Source organism: Leptonotus elevatus, chromosome 10 (genome assembly GCF_054856555.1).
Source record: "Leptonotus elevatus isolate MCC_2025b chromosome 10, RoL_Lele_1.0, whole genome shotgun sequence".
NCBI classification, from domain to species: Eukaryota; Metazoa; Chordata; class Actinopteri; order Syngnathiformes; family Syngnathidae; genus Leptonotus; species Leptonotus elevatus.
The window spans coordinates 23,124,503-23,144,001 of record NC_141248.1 but is presented as its reverse complement, the minus strand read 5'-3'; the positions used below and the strand labels follow the sequence as shown (position 1 = coordinate 23,144,001).

Sequence of the window (19,499 nt, the reverse complement as noted above, 5' to 3'; positions counted from 1 at the left end):
CAGTCTCACTATCATATAGCTGGAGGCATAATCAGAGCTAAAAAGACATCAGTTATCAGTTATTTAGCTAATGTTCCTTTCAATAATTGAAAACACTTCTGTCTGTAAATTGTGTGAGTGTGCGCGTGTGTCACTGTAGCCACCTGTAGCTGCTGCTGCTGCTGATGACAATGCTGAGAGGGGAAACAAAACAGCGACTTGGCTGCCAACACTTGATTAATGACCTTTAAAAAGGTGCTGGCTGGCTAATTTCATGGCCTTTGGACTGATTTCAATTCAAATCAATTTTGTTTGTATAGCCTAAAAATAAGGTTATTTCAAGTCAGCCATATTCGTATCACAAGTTGCTTTTTGGGACACAGCTACATCCTCGGTTAAAAGAGGGTGTGCACACTTTTGCAAACACGTTACCTCAATTCTTTATTATCTCAAAAGGAGCTATTTTTTTCTTAACTTGGCTGTGCTGGAGAGAGGTCACATTGGTGGTGGAAAAAGTGTTGACATGATGTATTTTTATCTCATTTTGATATCACAAAAACCTGGAATTGAACAAAGCTGTGTCGTTTTTTTTTTTTTTTAATCCACCATATTACTGCTCCAGTTTGACATCTTCAAAAACATATTCTAAGAAAATGGCCATTTGCGGTGTAGCTGGCTAAAAGAAGCTGATAGGAAGCGGAACCTCTGTCAAAAAAGTTGGCCAAAAAAGAAGATAGAAAGGAAGCTAACTAAGCTAGCTGGCTAAAGGAAACCGATAGGAAGCGTAACCTCTGCCAAATAGGTTGGCCCAAAAAGAAGAAAGAAAGGAAGCTAACTAAGCTAGCCGGCTAAAGGAAACTTATTTGGTTGTTTGATTTCACACTTGATGGGTCGGCAGGCACTCTAAAGACCAAACTATTTGTTTACGAGCAAAAAGGACATTTTCCATAAGGTAGCTAAAATGTATAAATATTAAGCAATAATCTAGTTGCCTTGATTTGTGAGTCACCATCATCCAAGAACACAGTTGCAAAGAATGCAACATCGGAAGTCCTGGAAGGGGAGACATGAAATGAAATCAGCATTCTCCTCTTTATGAACTTTAACCCTCTCTCCATGAAGTTCCACGGCGGTGAGATAAGCAATCCATATATTCAGGCAATCCTCGCGTACGTGCACTCCAGGCAACAAAGTTCACACTAACGCACCTGTGAACTCTCGTAATCGATTCGGTACCACTGGTTAGTCACCCTTCGCTCATCCTTCTCACCAGCCTGATGCATTCCGGCAAGCCGAGATGAACCGGACGATGTATGCAAGCCCGGCAACTGTACGTGGCGCGCACGTTGTGCGTATCGCGTGTATGAGGCATGTGGGGATTTATTAAGCATGTTCATGAGATGTGTCAAGCGTGCAGCAAAGGTCAATCAAGGTGACTCAAACAGCTGGCAGCAACAACATGATCTATATAATCCCGACAGAAGCCAGAGCTCATATAATATGATTTACTGTCCAGTATATTGAAATTGCCTACAGGAGAAGTGTCTCAGGAAATTGGCCATCTGCTGCGATTTGAATTTACGTCGGCGGTTTGTTACACTTCCTGATGTGCTGTGTATCTGTTTATGTAAGACGGGGGCCATAAATACTGGTTTATATTATGGTTTTACATTCCATAATAATTTTTGTGACTCATTTTTTGTTACCTTTGCTTCATTATATCGTCAGGGAGCCGGTAGCTCAGTGTGTTTTTATGAATGAATCCCAAGTAGGTGGAAAAATCCACATCTAAAATGGTTTGAATACTCATGATCTCACTTACCGAATATTGATATCGGGCTGCAACTCCCAATGATTATAATAATCGATTAATCTGTTGATTATTTTGTGATTTAATCAATGAATCGGATAAAAAGCAAGTTTTCCTTTCTCACCACTTTATAGAAAATAGGACATTATTTTCAAATTGACATTGATAGAGAGTAATATCACACAGTAACTCTTGCTTGACAGAATAAAAGGCTTATATGAAAAAATAAGAGTTCCTAGATAAGCTAAGAGACTAATAGCACAGCAAGTGACAACGTTTTCATCCGAAGGGACATTTGCATAAGACTAGACAAAACCTTATTTTGATTAAATAAGAATTTATAGACAAACTAAGAGTGACTATTGCATCGTCGTCAAACATTATCATCATAAGGGACATAGCAACTGTATAGCAACTACAAAATAAAAATAACGAGACAAAATAAGACTAATACGTCACATAGCAAATGCATAATCTCAATTAATAATACAAGAGCATAACATGATCCCATGATCCAACTCAAAACACAGTCCTAACAAATATGAAAGCCGACGCCAGCGATTTACAAGCTCCTTTTACCTTTTTTTTTCTTTCCTTTTTTTCCTTTTTATCTGTTTTACTGCCACACGTTATCCAAAGAACAACCCCGACAGTGCCAGCCAATTTCGGGCATTTTAACTCATCTTTCAAGGCAAACAGAATATTGTGTACTTGGACTACTACACAAATGCTGGATACCAAATGAAAGAAAAGAAAAAGTATGTTTCTACCTTATTCCGTTCTTTAGTAATCACCATTTGAAAATAGGTCATTTGAGTGACATTAAGTGAAAATTGAAAAGGTAAGGAGAAAAGAAGCTTTTTATGAAAATATACATTTTCTGCACAACAGTGACTTTGACACTAATATTTTTTGCTAAGTGACACTCTGTGAATTAGATTGAATGTGTCATCCTTGAAAATGTTCTATTTCCTAAGATCCGCCATGTTTCACTGCAATTGTATACACCGGCAGAACATTGGAAAGAGATACAATGATGCCATCTGCTGGCCATAGTAAGTGGGTGTTTTGGGATTCCACAAGTAAATTGAGTAAGCAGCGCTGCGCAATAACTTCCACTGCCCATTGAGAGAAACCCCCCCCCCACCCCCCCACCCCCCGGTAGTAAACGTCAATTAACGTTTTTGGCGGCATTCATTTGGATTTTAGTAAACGTCATTAAACGTTTTTGGTGGGTGAGAGTTACAAAATGTGTCCTTAGACTTGGCGAAATATAGCATTTGACTTAACATCCACAACTGTTCGATGCGTTCTGTAACTACAAACACATTGTCATCTCTCCTATGAGAGCCCCCACTAAAGACTTTGAGTTGCGCACCTTGCAAGCTGCTCTACACAACCTCCCCTTATCCATGCAAAACGGAAACAAAAGAAAATGGAATGCTATTGTTCTTTCCCAGTTGACTTTAATATAGACCCTTTTACTACAACAGTTGTCACATTACAGAGATTGTACAATAATTTAGTATTTAAAGGGACATTCAGTGATCCCTAGCGCTATCTAGTGGGGCGCTAATAATTCATTCATTTTAAAAACCGACTGTTTAGTCAATATTACGCAAAACATTATTATTATTTTTTATATAAACGTATCACTCGGTGTCTACAGGAATAGCTTTCTTCCATCTTCTGATTGGCTAAAATGGACCTATGGTGACTACTTGTTGTCTTTAACGCACACGTCTCAGCATGTTTAATTTGCGCTGGAGACTTAAAGCAAAAACTGGTATGATAAGAGATTTATTTTGCGAACAGGAAGGGGGGGCAGATGAAAATATTTAAAAATAGCTGTGCACATATGGACATAGCCTTAGATGCTGTTCCAATATGCTGTGTACTGCGTCGATGCTTGCCCAGGCAAAGTAGATCACGCTTCTCTGAAGAGGCTGCGAAGGAATTCAACACAACAACAGATGTGAATAAATAGTAAATCACCATGATCGTGTTCCAGGAGGCCCCGAGAAATGGATGATGTCGTTAGGGGTGCAGCCGGCGCCGCGTCCCACAACGGGCTCTCAGGTGGAATGTACTGCAGTCTCGATATTCCCTTGTCGAAAGGTAATGTAGAGTCCAATATCTGCTGTCTTCTCACAGGGGGGGAGGCTGCTTTCTTCTTGAATAATTGAGACCTAGATAAAAGACCTGAGCTTTTGCATGAGACAACAGCGTGGCCTCATTGGTTTCTGAAAGCTACCTTTCCCCACTTTTCCTCCGCCGTTCTTCCTGACCTTCCATCTTCGAAAACCTTCCCGGATAATTTGCACTTTCCGCTTCTGATAAAAGCGTGCTTGCTATTTGTCATTGTGGGCTGTAATGTGACCGATTTTGCTGCGAAGGACAAAGGTGAGGTCCGGGTTGAAGCAAGGTGGGGAGAATGCGCCAGTGTCACATAAAAACGTCCAATTCCCGGGGGCCGGCAGATCTTATCATTCAGCTAACATTTGGCCCGTGATGTTATGGCTTAATAGTCCCTCGGCTTCGCTTCTCGTAACAGCGAGCGGGTCAGTGGCCTGACATCCTGCAAAAATTCTTCGCCATCTCGGCCTTAGGCGATGCTTTTAATGTGCTTTGAGCCTCCTGGTCATGGACAAAATATTCTCAGCAAATTTTTAAGTTAACAGTCATGCTATTCACATTCAAATTAATGTTTACATCAATACTGTATGTCATGTTTACATTATAAGCATAATGTCAGGCGGCAAAACACTTGATGAGCAGACATAGAAAAAGAGAATAGAATACACAAGACAACGAAAAGCAGCTTTGTTTAGAAGCATGCTAAAAGCAATCTTATTAGATTGTGCAAGTGTACCTAATGTTGTGTCTGGCGAGTGTTGCGAGCAGCGGTTGACATAACTGCACAGGCTGGACTGGACCTCGTTCTTTCAATTGTTCTGAAGCACTGATGACCTCGTGACGGGCCAGCCAAAAGTATACATAGAGGAAGGCCGTCGCACTGCGAAAGTCTCGAGAAGTGCTTGTTTTCATTTCGCCCGGGGTTGAGCATTCCAACAGACCTTGAATGCCACATGAAAGGCTGCACATGGCGACTGCTACTTCAGCTTCCAACCTGACTCATCTGATAGCAGACGCTTCGGCAGTCGCAATGGGCCTATTCTCTGGATTTTTATTTTTCTCGTCTTCTGATGTTGGTAACGGTACGAGAATTACTCGATTTTGGCCTCAGGAAAAATCATTAGGGTGCCAACTGTGTTGGTATATAAGGCAAATTCTTGATCAGGACTAAAAAGGTTGAACTTATTGCCCCTTTACTAGCCAATTTGCAGTGGCTCCCAGTCCAGACGATGCATTTTGCTCTGCCTTGTGGGTTTTGGCATATCTACAGTATCAGTATATTTGACTGGCGACTATTCCAGGGCGTGACGCCGCCTCTCAGCTGAATTAGGCTCCAGCTCACCCATGAAGACAAGCAGTATAGAAAATGAATGGATAAAACCACAGTGACAGTGTCAATCAAAACTGAGCATTATCCTTTGTAATGGCAGAGTTTGTTATACAGCTCTCTCGGGTGTTGGATTTAATCAGTCTCAGCCAATGATGTAAGCAGCCGTAGTGTCTATTGTGCAGTCGTGCTTTGACATTCTCCCGCTTGGCTACGGTCTGATCCCTTCTCCTACTCTGACTGCACGCCTGTCAGAGGAGCATATGGAAGCTTTCGTACAGCTGACTCACTGCCTGAGAACCATCGTCATGTTGTGGCTGGCAGATATGATTTTTTCTTCTTCTTTTTTTTTGCTTTAGGGGGTTGATGTCAGCGGTGAGAGTAGCGAGACACTTTTGTCCACTTGGATTCACGCTGCTGTGGTTGTGCTAGAGCCAAGAAAAACAGTGGAGTTCTTTGCGTCAGTAGACAGGTGCAAAATGGTCTCACCTGGATGCTAGCTGCGGGGTTAGCGGCTCGTTTCGCCGGCCACGTTGACCCCTGGACGACTGGACCAGCCAATTGTTTATTTTAAAAGCACTTTTGGGAATTTTGTCTTATTGCACAAAAACATTATTTAGATGTTAGAGTTGTCACAAAAAAAAAAAAGTAGTGTTAATGTTGTGTTTGTTTGTTTTCTCAGGAATTGGAATTTCGACAAAAATTTCGAGAAAAACTATTTTCTAATGCTGATAACTAAATAATGGAAAAAGATAGAACGACCAGCAGGTGGTAGCAGAGTATACGAGATCAGCTAGGGCCAGTTTGCAACAAGCTCTTTTTACCAGTGTTTTTACCAGGAAAGTGAATATTGATGAAACTATATATATAACTAAGCTATATTCTAATGCTAATTGCTGCAAACTGATACAATTACACTTTTTTTTCCTGATGAAAGAAGAGGCGCTAAACACTTTGCTCTCACAATTAATTATTTCATGGTGCCAGGATGAAATGTTATTCAAATGAGGGGGCGGTCCTAAGAGTGTCTTGGGTTGGACTCCGCAATCGATGACTATTTTGTCCACTGTCACTAACGACTGGTGACAATTCTATTTATATATTTTTTAAATATTTTATTTCCCACATTTATTTTTAGCTTTTTTTAATCTAGTTTTTTGTATTATTATTTCCATATTTATTTAGTTTTGTATTTTTTACATCCATTTTTATTTTCACTTGTATCCATTATTATTATTATTATTTTTTTTAAATTCGGGCAGTTTTGGGTTCCATAGTAATGAACGTCTATGATTGCTTTCAAAACAACCGGGCAGAAAAAGCAAATGCTGTTAATACTGAACAATCATAGTAACAAAGAGGGAAAGGACACCGTTCGCGGGCGTCAATTTGGGATTTTAAGATTAGGACATTAGGGTTACATAATACAATCTGCCCTGAGCCGAGGCCCAAGACCACAAGAAGACCACGCCGCACAGCAAATACGCAATGCAAACAACTACCTAGTTAAAAGGCTTCTTGCTATAATTAGGTGCCACAGTCGAAATCAAACCTGGCCAAAGTATAAAGTCTCACGAAAGAAGCGCTCACTCAGCCTGGTTTATGTGATTTGAAAGACAAATCCAGTAGATGGTGCCCCTCGCTCTCTCAGGACCAATGAATAATTAAACAAGCGTCCAATTATGATAGTCACCATTCAAAGTGAAGGCTGCGAGGACGCACAACAACTTCATGTGCTTTCATCCATGTTCTTTCCGTCTCAACTACTACTACTACGACTTCTCATTCTGAACTACGACTCTGGCACCCAAAGGAGATGCAACCCTGAGAACGGTGGAATCTCCATTGTTCTTTCCTCCAAGAGTCACATTAACCTTCAGCTCTTAACCGCCATGAGACGATTTGTCCTCGAAGTGTTGAAAAGACATTTTCCCTCTCTTAAATAAGGATTTTTAGAAGGAATGTGAGAAGAAAACTTCACAATCATATTGCTTTCAACCTTCATCTTGCCCAGAAGGGGAGATGCAGTTGGACCATGGACATTTTGTGTGTGCGCTTGTCAAATAGCGTACATGGCTAATATTTCATGGTAGAACCTGTCTGCCCTTGTGACAGTTATTGAAACATTTCTTCCAGGCTATCACAATGGACCCCTGGAGCCTTGATGTCTCGTTGGCCCAGGCGGCACATTTTTGAGGGCAAGGATATCTGGTGCTTTCGTATTTGCTGGTCTGAAAGATGATAATCCAAACTTTTTTATGCCAATCTCAACCATTTTCAGATGATAATTGTAAAGTATTCTCATTCAAATAATGCGCGGCAGATTGCTGTGTTTGTGAAACTTGGCCGTTTTCTTGCTGCTCTCCCCCAATTTAAAACCAGAATGCAGTAAGAACCACACCCACTCAATACCATGGCTACCCACTTTCTCTTGCCAAAAGGCAGCCAGACAAGCATTTGCATTCTGACACGAGAGTTCAAAAATTCAGTGCTGTACAATACAAGCTGCATGGAATATGAATTAATAAGTTGGAAGTCTATAAAGTGGCACAAGAAAAGAGATCATGTTGAAAATTTGACAACTGAGACTGATGCTATATTGCCACCTTTTCATTTTTAATAGATGAAAAAAAATGTTTAAAGTATTCCCTTCAGGATGATCTGATCCACAGCTTCATTATTCTTTATTCTGGTTAATTTTATTCTGAGGGTATGCGCCAACATAACACGGCTCAGTTTTGATTGATGCTGTCAGAGCGGCATGACTCTAGCAGTATGTCACATTTTGTGCTTGCAGTTTGCCGTCGAGAAGAACACTGCAAAAATATCAGCATGGCGATTATGAAGGAGTGCACGTATCTCTAATGTTGTAGACGGAGATTTGACATCTTACATGTATTATTTTAAACAAACTGAGACGTAACCAAATTAAATGTGACTTTGTTTTTTTTCTATGCCTCAGTGTTCATTTGTTTTGATCTGAGACACGTAGAAAGGTCACAAATGAATCATGGTCTGTGCTTCTGTCATAAGGTTACCCCCAACCTGCTGTCACCCCCCCCCCCCCCCCCCCGCTCGGTTGTCATACAGCAGATGCTCGCCCACCTCTTGCTAACATTCTACTCTAAAATATTTAATACAATACGTGAAATAGCAGCACGGTGGTTTATTGGTTAGCACATCATTTCTGACGTTTGAGGTTCGAATCCCGGCTTCATGTGTGGTGTTTGTCGATATGTGTGAGTGTAAATGCTTGCCATTGTGTGTTTTGCGATTGACTGGCGACCAGTCACTGTTATACCCTGCTTCTCGGTCCAGTTATCTTGGATTTGCTCCAGTTCACCTTCGAGCTTAATCAAGACTCAACTCAACTTAACTTTAGAAACAACCATACGAAGTGCTGTACATAAAGTCAAAATCAGACATATAAAAACAATGATGGGTTAATACAGTTTATTAATAACAAGGACAGTAAATACTAGGGCTAGACAAGACAAAAGTCGCCTGAAAGAGAAAGTGTCTCTTTTCCTCCTTTTCAAAGCAACAACAACAACAACAACAAAAAGAACAGATAAAAATAGCAGGGGCCCCCAAATGAAACCCTGTGGAACGCCACGGGGCAGAGTTGGACCAAGGCTACCACAACAAGTCCTGTCTGCTCAGCAAGATCAAAACCACTCAAGCGCTACCACTAAAATACACAAAATACTGTGATCAATTGAACGCTGCAGTCAGGTTCAACAGAACAAGACACAAATGGTCTCCAGTGTCATTAGCCAGGAGAATGTTGGATTAAAAACTCGTAGCAGGTGGAATAATGGATGTCGGATGGATTTGGGGAAGTGCTCTCCTGATGTCAACAAATGTCACCAAATCACAAATTTGCATTACAATACAATGCCATTTTCAAAGTTGTTAGTAGCTTTAGCGGTCATACAAGGCCAGATTGCTGCATATAAAAGTGACTCGGGTGCACAAACAATGATACCAGAGCAGATCCAATGTTGTTATTGCTATGTTGGGACCTTTTGGCACAACTCCGCCGGCTCATTTCCGAGCAGCTCAGTCAGCCAAGCCAACATTGCTGCCCGGCCACAGGAAGAAAAAAAAAAAAAAAGGTGGGGAATGGAGGCTGCTGGTGAACATTCATCACCACTAATATGTCACTCTTTACTACCTGATGATGGATATACATCATTGCTAGACACGGGGTGCATGCAAGGTGTGTGTTGGTGTGTTGGTTCACTGGTTTCAGTGCAAAATAGGTTGTGTTAAATAATACGGACACGTATGTGTATATATAGTTTGTTATAGCTGTTTCATGCGATTGACTGTCACATCAGAGGTAAATCATTTTGTCCCGCATCGGAGGTTTTGAACATGAAGTCACACGAGTGGACATTTGAGAGTCTTCAATGAACAACATATTTATACAAACATTCGGAGGATATGCAAACTCTTCAAAGCGACGGCCCGAAATAAGAATGGAACCCCAAAGCATCAGAACTGTTAGGTGGGGCGTGCTCACCACTGTGCTCAACTTTTCACTTTGAAATTTGCGTAAAGTGAATTCACCTGTTTCGGGGCCATCATGGAACATTTACTTATTGTACAGCCAATGTTTAAAGTCAGACAAGTAATTAGACATCTTTAGGCATTGATGAGGCCCGTTTGTTTGTATAGCACGATTCATACACAGGGCTGATCTATAGTGCTTTAAAGAGGCAAATCAGGATTAAAAACAATTAACTCATTTGCTCCCAAAAATTTACAAGAACGTTCTATTTTAAATATTGCCATGGTCCCCAAAACGTATTATGTTTTTTTCCTTTTTTTTTTCTTTCCTTTTTTATGCTAGAGAATACAGAAGACTTTGAGGCAGCCTCTGACCTGAAGAGGTCACTTAAAGCAATAGTAGTTATTACAAAAAACGGCCAGCAGGTGGCAGCAGAGTATAAGAGAACAACCATATCGCAAAAAAGCTCTTTTCCCCAGTGTTTTGAACAGGTTTGTGAATAATGATGAAACTTACCCTATTTTTCGCACTATAAGGTGCATCGGATTATTAGGCACACCTTCAAAGAATGGCCTATTTCAAAACTTTGTCCATATATAAGGCGCACCCCATTATAAGGCGCAGAGAATAGAAGCTACTGTAGTGGCTGGGGTTGCGTTAAGCATCCACTCGAAGGAGCTTACTTTACCAATATTGATCCACATATAAGGCACACTGGATTATAAGGCGCACTGTCGTTTTTTGAGAAAATTAAATACGGTAGCTATATTCTAATGCTAATTGCTGCAAAACGGAAACAGATACAAATGTACTTTTTTTTTCTGATGAAAAAAGAGATTTTAATCTTTCTTTTGGTGTGTTTTGGTCTATGTTTTGATAGCAATAGAACACAATATTCTGTGGGCCTTGCAAAATCAGTCCAAATCCAGTAAAACAGCTGGGAGCGAAGGGGGTTGCTTCAGTGAAAATGGCTGGGAGTGAATGAGTTAAATGGAAAGATGAAAATCAAACTCAAGCGGGATATATGAAAAATAAAACAATAAAATGGTAATCTATCACTTGAGTTAAACTCAACAAAAACAAAACAAACAAAAGGATGAAAACAAAATTTTCTGATTCATTAAAAAGCAGCAGTGAACACTTTTCTTGCCAAATTCAAATGCTTTGAAATTTTGAGAAGATCTGACGTTTTCACAAAGTTTGTTCCACATCTCAGCAGCTTAGAAACCGAACACAGCTTCACTTCGTTTAATTTGGCTTCCATAAAGAATCAATAAGCCCGCACCCGCCGACTTGAAGGGTCGAGAAGTCTTGAATATATTTCGGGCCAAGACCATTCAGAGCTCTGAGGAATCGACTTGCATCATTTTTTAGCTTTAAGTATGAAATGGAATCCATCACTCGTGTAACGTAAAGCAATAGACCGCTAACATATTACATAGCAGCTACCAAGTTTATCCAGAGGCTTGGGAAAGTAGCCAACATTGCTTGTATTACTGCATTGCTTCATTTAGTTCACCATCTTGTTGTCAGGGTGGGCGTGAGTGGTTGAGGGATGGTGGACCCAAATGTGGGGAAGCAAGACAGTGAGACAGGAATGAAGTGCAATAGGAGGAACTTTAATAAAACATATGGAGAAAAATGAGCAGACAATCATGACTGGATGGGACGCGAGTAGACTGGTCGCCGTGACTGGAACGAGCGTGACGTGACAGGACCTGAATTGTCTTGACTTGCTTAGAACGACTTGGTTAGCTGTGACGAGGACGGCTTGGCTAGCTGTGACGATGACGACTTGGCTGTGGGGATGACTTGGCACTGACAAAAAGGCTACATGGCGGTGACAATGGCTACTTAGCTGTGACAAAGACTTGACGCACGAACTTCCACACATAACAAAGGCAAATGCACCCACACCGACTGGACAAACACGACAGAATAAATACACATACAATTGATTGAGACACACCTGGGGAAGGAAAGGCACACACAGGTGGACGTGGTTAGACAAAACGAGACGAGGGAAGAAACCAGGAACACAAGACAAAAAACACCAACCACAGACAAAAACAACCACAACACCCATAACGGACAAAAACCCAACCCCCACAGAACCGAAACATGACACTTGTCAAACACAAAAACATTCTTTCGTCCACAAGCTTATCGATAGTCCTCAGACTTCAAACAGATATAAAGAAAACAGAAAGATAAAAAAACGATAGTCTTTCAAAAAAGAAAAAGTTAATCTGCCTAAAATGAAGTCTTGTCTGCAATGAGTTTGATTTCTGCAATTCTGAGTAAGACTGCAAATGTTTTGCCCTTCTGCTGTATTTCAACCAACAGCCTTGAACTTTTTTTTTGTCCGCAGGTCTGCACATCACTCCCTCTTTTCTCGAACCCTGGAGCCAGACCAAACGTAGTTTTGCCAACTCGCATTAGAACATCTGTGTGACCTTTAAAGTCTGTCCTCGTATGTCAGCCAAATGCTAAAATGCAAATAGGGGAAGGTAAACTTCGCAACGTTGTGTCTCGACCACAGCCAAACACTACATTTGACTTTAAATTGCCCCTTTTTTCCCCCCCCCCGCACGTCAAACTTCAGATGTAAGATCACAGAGGAATCTCTTTGTGGCACGGGTAGGGGGGGGGGGGGGGGGGTTCCACTCCCCCCCTCCACACAGCGTGGATTAGAGATTCTCCCTGCTGTTGATTGGCTGCGCCTGACTCCTATTGGCATCTATCCAGCCATTAAGGTTTAATAAGACTTTCTCATTAATTGCTGCCTACAGGGTACACTCAGGATCAGTACATTAAAGGAAAAAAAGAAAAAGAGGGAGTGGAGTGACACTTTCATATGGCTCCGTAGAGAGGGAATACTGATAAAGCGGGGACGCGTGTACTTTGAGACAAACTCGACATGCGCAGGCAAAGGAAATTCTAATGAGTCCAATTCAAAAGCGACATGTTTAAGACTCGCAGTGGGAGAAAAAAATTGAGCTGAGGAAGAGCAAACAAGAGTTTGGGGAGCAAACAACATTGAGAATGTCATAAATGTGTCATGCATGCGTAGGACTGACAAACTGCTCAAAACACAGAATCAAAGGGATTACTTGTGCGCGCCTCGCCTTTCGATACGTGCCAACTGCTGAACTCTGGGAAGCAGCAGCACGGCCACACGGGTCTCGCGGAGAACGTGAGAAAAATAGTCTCGTCGAGCGCTTTCCTGGCTCCATTTTGGTTTTCTTGATTGTTGACTTCTTCGTTTCTCTGCTTCGAGTTAATCCTTTCAAAATGAAGTCTCGTTAGGTAATGTCGTACACGTTACACACAGTGAACAGAAAAAGGCAAGAAGGTTATGGAAGTAATTCAATTCCTAGCAATTGTTTCTCATTTTGTACTGTCATTGAGGCTTGGTGGCTGACGAGACCGCTTAAGGCCTCTCGTTCTTGGTCATGATTTGGCTCACGTCACGCAAAAAAAATGACGGAAGAGTGATCAGGAGAAAGAAAATTCTGAGAACTGTTTACGATGTCCCCGTCTCTCTCTGGAGGAGGCAGTTTTGAAAAAGTTGGCTTCTAATGTATTTTGCAAAATCAGGTCATACATTTTGTTTCACCCCCCCCCCCCCCCCCAACATTGTTTTATGTCGGAATTCGTTTTGGATCCTGTTGAAAGGAGCACTGTAACTATTTCCAAATGTTGATAGCCAAAGTTTCATATATTAGAAACTCAATGAAGAAAAAACTTGCACCTGGAGGATTTAAAGAGAGCTGCTATCCCGTCGGGAGTTTAAGAAGAAGAAAAAGAAAGAAAACATTTAGAAGCTCTCCTCTGACTGTTGCCAGTCTCACTGTTTAAAGTTGTTGTATGAGTTGGAATTAAAAGCCCAAATCTCTCGACCATTTGGAGTCCCTATCTATCTGTCTGTCTATCTATCTATCTATCTATCTATCTATCTATCTATCTATCTATCTATCTATCTATCTATCTATCTATCTATCTATCTATCTATCTATCTATCCATCCATCCATCCATCCATCCATCCATCCATCCATCCATCCATCCATCCATAATCGAATCGAATCGAATCGAATCGAATCGAATCTAAGCGAATCTAATCTAATCTAATCTAATCTAATCTAATCTAATCTAATCTAATCTATCTATTTCAAAAATTCATTAATCACTGAAAATAGCCTTGGACACACTTTGAGTAGCAAGTCCCTTACTTTTCTCTTGTTGTGTTGTATTGTCGTGAAGTTCCTTTCATTGAAGTTTGTGCATGTTGCATGGCTTTTAAGACCGTGCCAATATGTATTTTATTCAGCATATGTTCTCTTTTGTGTTGTTAAACAGTACACAGCATCTTCTCTTCTGCCGGCCTGTTTAATCATATCACCTGTGTCTCATGGTTACCCCCCCTCATGCCCCTCCTCCTTCCTCCACATGGCCAGCCAATTGGCTCCTTGCCTGCCACCTGGCTCCTGTTTTTGGGATTTAATTCTCGGTCACGTCTTGTGAAGCTGCTCTGTCAGCTATTTTTTTCTCCCGCTCCAGCTTTTTGCCGACGCTTTATTTGCATCCGGTTATTGATTTTTGTGTTTTTGTTGCTTTTAATAACCATCATTGTTATCCTCTTGTGCTCAGGTCCAGCTGTCTTCCTGTAGAGTATGGACCAACTTTTAGTCTGATATAAAACTGTTCCAGTGTTACATTTAGATAATGAAGATACATTTGCAGTGGTTGGACGTAATTTTTCAGGCTTCTGTATTTTACGTGGGGATTATTTATTTCACTTCCTACATTTGAAAACAGGCATCTGTACTTTCTACTCCTTACTTTGTCAAAACAGGCATGTTACTTTCTTCATCTTACCCAGATGATGTATTAAAAAAAAAAAAAAGCACATTGAGAGAGACAAAATTTCAACTGTGGTGAACATCTTGAGTGACTTCTTGAAGGTGGAAAAAATACATGAAAAAAGTTCAATCAAATGGGTATTGTAATACAACTGACAGTAATTAAGTCTGTGTATGAGTGTGCCCAGAAATATGCAACAAATGAAACCTCAGAAGTCTCTGATTGGTTGTTTTTAAATAGGCATGGTCGTGTCTTGTATATCAAATTAATTGGGGCCAGAGACAGCTGAATTTTTCCACAGATCATACAGTATTTATGGCATACTTTTGTTAAATCATAAATTTTTAGAATCAATCGATTAATCTATCGATTATTCAATCGATTAATCGACTAATTTGATTATTTTTAATTTTGTATTAAAGTGTATTACAAAAAGCATTTTCCCCTGATTGCTGTTTATTAACCAGTGATTGGTGTTTGTTTCGTACTTTGTATTTGTATAGTAATTAGAAAAAAATCAGTTCGGTCATTGTTTTCCAAAGTAAAAACAGATGTTAGCAAATGTTTTACTTTGAATAAACACAGAAGATAATCAGTCTTCTTCATTGAAGGACTTCAGAAATCAGTCAACAATTACTGTTGATATGCTGAAATCAGAGGATTTATTTGGGCAATTTAATTTATTAATGTACCCCGCCTACTGCCCGAAGCCAGCTGGGATAGGCTCCAGCAACCCCCGCGACCCTTGTGAGGACAAGCGGTACAGAAAATGGATTGATTTAATTTTAAATTTTAATAATAAATTTTAATAATTTAATAATTGATTACTTGGCGATTAATCAATAAATTTTGACAGCTCTAATTATAACAATTTTGCAAATATGCCAAAGTCAGTCCATCCATCCATTCTCTTAGCCGCTTATTCCTCACAAGGGTCGCGGGGGTGCTTGAGCCTATCCCAACGGGGTACACCCTGAACTGTTTGCCAGCCAATCGCAGGGCTACAGTAAAAAGTGTTTTTGTTTCAATTTAGCCACATACACATTGATCCACCGTGATGTATGCAACAATTGATGAGTTCATATCAAATCTGTCCTGATATGGGTTGTGCTTACGCAGCACATGGCCTGTCTGACATGCAGTGCTAATGGTAAAGTGGCAACTTCATGAACAATGCTGCTTTCCTTCCATTTTCCTTCCAATCTCACCACTCATGCCCTTTTTAGTTTGCCCCAAAAATAATTATAATGCTTTTAAGAGCACAATCATATCGCATTTGTTCGCTTGATGCGTAATTGCACGGCCTGTTTGAAGACTGGCCGTGTGTGTGGCATGCGAGTGAATGACAAAGCTATTAAATTGTCTCCTTCATGCCAGTCCTGTTCCGAACATGCAGGTATCATGTTGCGGCGACAAAGAGCCGTGCGGTGAAATGTCTCACTCATAGTTCACCACAAAAGGACAATGTGGTTTATTTGCCCTTTTCCCTCCATTCACTGAGATCAGAGATTCATCAGAGCTGCTTTATTCCAGGAAAAGTAAAATATTCATCTGATATGAGTAGTTCACTTGAACTCATTCACTGCCATTGACGGCTATAGACGTCAAAGATCCATTTTTGCTGGACGAGAGTGAAAGAGGTAGCTTTTTACACTGCTATTGTCAGCTTCATATATAAGTCAAAGATCCATTTGAACTGAGCTGCCAGTGAATTCGATTTAATAAACCTCAACTGGGTCGTTCATCAACCAGTTAGGCTTAACCAAGCATATTTATTTATTTTAATTAGGGGTTCATGTTCCTTTAATGCCACTAAATTTTTAAAAGGCACGATTAATGACCGCCCCTTACTTGGAAAGCCTGTACTGGGGGAATTCCAGTCTCAACGCAGCAGACACGTCCATGTCAAAATTTAGCAGTTATAAATGTAATAATAATGCATATATTTGTGGAGACTAGGGTTAAGATGTATTTTACAATTTTAAAAGTGTGCAGAATTTCACAAGTTACTTCATGTTAAAGATGAGATAGCTCTTAATATGAAAAGAAAAATGCACTGAGCTGTCACCAGTGTCTTACAAATGCAATTATGCCATCTAGGGGCAGAAAAATGATCTCAACACAAATCAATATCACACTCGTTTTTACAGTACAGTACATCTTTTGAATTTTAACTCAATTTTACGAATTATTACGAAATTACTGTATCAATTACTTAAAGATGCAGCCATATTTCTATTTGTTTATCATTTTTTTCCATTTTTATGTTAAGGAGAGTATGATTTTTTTTTTTGTACATTTAAAACATATAGATTTGTCAAAAAAAGGCAGCCACTTATATCTCATTATCTACAAACCAAGTATTGTTGGAAAGGTATTTCAATAAGGATTTACATAGGTGCATATTTCACCTATAATTTGACCTTGAAATTGACCTTGTGGATCACTTGACCTTTCCAAAATTTTTCATGAAATTTAATCTGCCACATGTTCTCTAAAATATGTAAAAGTTGTAATTGTATTGTTTTGTTAAGCACCAGTAAGGAGTCAAAGTATAGGTTATTATTGAATGCCATTGAATATTCGAGGTTTTGGTTACTTTGACTCCTTTTGTGCAATTTAGAGGATGTAATGTAACAAAATAGGTAAAAAGCCAAAGGGGGTAAATATTTTTTGCAAGGCACTGTATTGTTTCCTGTTATGCAAATACGTCCACAACAGACAAATGGTCAGTATTTCAAAACTATGCTTTATCGTCTTTACATGATTTTTTTTCAAGGGTGGTCAGTACTTGTTTTTTAATGTTGCTTCTGCTTTATTTCATTTTGTAAGCATAACTCAAAAGGAGCATTTTTTTTTTTGGTGAAGAAAATTCTTGAAATAGATAACAAAACTGAAAGTCCTATTCAAAGCTGTATAATGGCGATAAAAAAAATGGTAACCTTTCATACATCACCATTATGCTGTATTTTCCTCGGCCATATCTTTTCTAAAATATGACTATGTTCATGGTCTGGTATAAGGATTGGCTTGTCAAGCTTGTAATCATAGAAAAGTTTGTGAGAATGTGATCAACTATCCTAACGCATTCCAATCCATCTTAAGCCACACACTGACGAGCCCTCAATCGATAGTTTCGTCTCTCCCGGTTCCAGCCGAGCGAGCGTGGCCGCGGCATACTATTAGGCTATTACAAAAGCAAATCAGTCAGCAGAATACATTTTCTTTAAGAATATGAGTCTGGCTGAAGGGGAATTAATAACGCTTGTAGGCCGACGAGCTGCTGAATTTTCATCACTTATTTTCCGACGCGTCGGCTGAAATTCGTCCCGCTTTAATGGCGACTTGCTGTTTTTTTTACATTGCGGCGTTTGTTATAGACTGTGATTGAGAATCAAAATACATGTGCGCACTTGCTAAAAGCCTGTTTCTTTTTTTTTGCAGCAGCACAACATTAATCTTTGCGTGTCGGAGTCGTTACAGTATCGAGCGTGCGTGTACTGGAGACCATTTATGCGCTTGATCAAGACGGTCTTTATGTGGCCGCTGCGCCCCTCAAGACTTCAGAAAGTACTAATCAAACGCAGAGATGTAAAAGAACATGAAAAAACAACAACTGTGATCTTTTTCTGGCACATGCGGCGTGAGCTGCGTGTGACCGTTAAGTTGTATCAAATATCTGCCTTTGAAAAAATGTCAAATTTCATCGACGTTGCATCCACTAATTGTAAAGTGGATTCCAGGGAGATTTTTTCAGGAAGGAATAATTGGGCTGATTTTTGCTCGTGGTCTCCCCCTACAGTTGGGAAGTGTAACGACAATTTTTTTTTTCTGTGATTCAAAAGTGAAAACTGCAATGTCGCAGATGTAGCAGCCAATTGAAAATGTTGAATCTGGGGGGTCGGGGGGGGGGGGGGGGTGGGGGTGCCTGGTGGACCTGCCGTGTTGGGGTGGGGGGCGCTCCTGGCTCCTGGGTTTGCTCTCGTTTGCTCTCCGGCCGGTGGCCCCTGCGGGGTCCGGGGGTTGTGCCTTGGCGCTGCCGTGGCCTGGGGGGGCACTGGGGGGTTGTGCTTGCTCTGTCTTGGCCGGGGTCGACGGCTCCCCTCTTCTCTTCTTCTTCTGCATGCCAGATCCACCACACCAGCATCTATCGAAACTCAGACACAATCTGCTTCTCCCTCAGGTCATTGAATCGGTGGAGGCTGGTGTCTGTGGATCTCACTCGGCTTCGTCAGTCCTTCCTTCCTTTCCTCAGTCTTTCCTTTGGTCTCTTGAGGTCTCCCTGATTTGTTGGAATGTAGATGTTTCTGGGGTTGGTGAAAGACTCTGGTTGGTAACCCGTTGGGTAGTAGGTCATGTCTGGTCGGTGCTGGATTTCACTTTCCTTTCTTTTCTTTGATCCTTCCTCGGGTCTCCTGACAACCTCACGACTCTAGCTGGATTCTGAAGTATTCGGTTTTAGGTGAACGGTATGGGATTTTGAATAGGCTTTAGGTGAATTAATGAGTACACACTCACACACACGCCCGCACATGCACATGCTCACACACATACAAAACAAAAAGAGAAAAAAAGAGAGCAATGATGATGACATGTCGAATCGGTAAGATTACCGATGGAACAATACTGAGCTCTAAAAAAAGACAATGTTCAATCTGCATCGCTTGGTGTACAGTGTACAGTTATGATAGTTATGGATATTTAACTATAGTTCGTCTATATAATAATGGCACATTTGCACTTGGGTTTCTTTCCCACCGCTGAAAACAAATGATTCAATTGTTAGTCAGCCTGTTCCCAAACATCTAACTGGTGCAAGATTTAATGACTGCATTTACTTACACTACATGTATTCCCTATTGATCTG

General features: G+C 40.6%; 1 protein-coding gene across 2 annotated transcripts in view; it reads left to right on the top strand.

Annotated features, from left to right (window-relative positions):
• cdh22 (cadherin 22) overlaps positions 1-19,499 on the top strand; it is a 209,059-nt gene that overhangs the window by 32,171 nt on the left and 157,389 nt on the right. Inside the window, exon 3 of one of the 2 annotated variants that reach the window (XM_086086391.1) lies at positions 3,801-3,907. The exons of the other annotated variant lie outside the window; for it this stretch is intronic. The gene's annotated coding sequence lies outside the window, so the exon portion shown is untranslated. The remainder of the gene's footprint in view (positions 1-3,800; positions 3,908-19,499) is intronic. 2 annotated transcript variants of the gene reach the window in all.